This window comes from Rhinolophus sinicus, chromosome 3, assembly GCF_057876585.1.
Source record: "Rhinolophus sinicus isolate RSI-liver-muscle chromosome 3, RSI-T2T, whole genome shotgun sequence".
Lineage (NCBI taxonomy): Eukaryota > Metazoa > Chordata > Mammalia > Chiroptera > Rhinolophidae > Rhinolophus > Rhinolophus sinicus.
This window is the reverse complement of record NC_142503.1, coordinates 85,301,787-85,303,469: the sequence shown is the minus strand read 5'-3', so window position 1 is coordinate 85,303,469 and position 1,683 is coordinate 85,301,787. Positions and strand designations below refer to the sequence as shown.

The 1,683-nt window shown below is 34.7% G+C and overlaps 1 non-coding gene across 1 annotated transcript; it reads right to left on the bottom strand.

Annotated features, from left to right (window-relative positions):
• Positions 1-594: 594 nt before the first annotated feature.
• On the bottom strand, positions 595-700 carry LOC141570984 (U6 spliceosomal RNA). The gene has a single exon (XR_012495409.2). It is a non-coding gene; the product is annotated as a U6 spliceosomal RNA (small nuclear RNA).
• Positions 701-1,683: the final 983 nt, after the last annotated feature.

Here is a 1,683-nt window from a genome sequence, read left to right as displayed (position 1 = left end):
TTGGGATGACATTGGTTAATAAAATTATATAGGCTGCAAATGTATATCTCTATAATGTATCATCCATATATTGCATTGTGTGTTCACCACTTAGAGTCAGTTCTCCTTCCATCACCATACATTTGACCCTTTTTACCCTCACCTACCACCCCCCTGCCCCCTTACCCTCTGATAACCTCTAAACTGTTGTCTGAATCTATGAGTTTTTGTTTCTTTGTTTGTCTTGATCATTTGTTGCTTTCAGTTTTATATCCCACATATGAGTGAAGTCATATGGTTCTTGATATTTTCTGTCTGACTCATTTCACTTAGTATGATAATCTCAAGATCCAACCATGTTGTTGCAATAGCAGTATTTAATCTTTTCTTATGGCTGAATAATGTTCCATTGTATAAATGTACCACATCTTCTTTATCCAATTACCTATTGAAGGACACTTTGGTTGTTTCCATGTCTTGGCCACCATGAATAATGCTGCAATAAATAAAGAAGTACATAATTTTTTTAAAATTAAAGTTTATTGGGGTGACAATTGTTAGTAAAGTTACATAGATTTCAGGTGTACAATTCTGTATTACATCATCTGTAAATCAAAAAATATGAAATGCTTCACGAATTTGCATGTCATCCTTGCACAGGAGCCATGCTAATCTTTCTGTATCATTCCAATTTTAGTATATGTGCTGCCGAAGCAAGCATGAGAGGTACATATATCTTTATGGATAAATATTTTCAGATTTTTTTGGGTAGATACCCAGAAGAAGGATTATGGGGTCATATGGTAATTCTGATAATTCTATTAATTTTTTGAGGAATCTCCATATTGCTTTCCATAATGGCTGTATCAATTTACGTTCCCACCAGCAGTGTATGAGGGTTCCTTTTTCTCCACAGCTCCTCCAACACTTGTTAATTGTCTTGTTGATGATAGCCATTCTAACAGGTGTGAGGTGATATTTCATTGTGGTTTTGGTTTGCATTTCCCTGATAGCTAGTGAAGTTGAGCCCTTTTTCGTATATCTGTTGGCTGTTTGTATGTTTTCTTGGTAAAAGTGTCTGTTGGGGTTCTCTGCCCATTTTTTAATTGGATTGTTTTGTTGTTGTTGTTGTTGTTGAGCTGTACGAATTTTTTATATATTTTGGATATTAGCCCCTTATCAGAGGTATTGTTTGCAAATATCTTCTCCCATTCAGTTCTTGCATTTTTGTTTCATTGATGGTTTCTTTTGCTGTACAGAAGCTTTTTAGTTTGATATAGTTCCGTTTATTTATTTTGCTTTTACTTCCCTGCCTTTGAGGTAAATTCATAAAATCCTCTCTGAACCCAAGATCCATAAGTTTAGTACCTATGCTTTTTTCTATGTATTTTATTGTTTCAGGTCATATGTTTAGGTTTTGACCCATTTTGAGTTAATTTTGGTATGCAATGACAGCAGTTTAGTTTCATTCTTTTGCACATGGCTTTCCAGTTTTCCCAGCACCATTTATTGAAGAGGGCTTCTTTTTTCCATCGTATATTTTTGGCTCGTTTGTTGAAAATTATCTGCCATAGATATGTGGGTTTATTTTTCGGGTTCTCAATTCTATTCCATTGGTCTGTGTGTCTGTTTTTCTGCCAATACCATGCTGTTTTGATTATTGTCAGTTTGTAATACAAATTGAAGATAGGGAGTGTGACACCT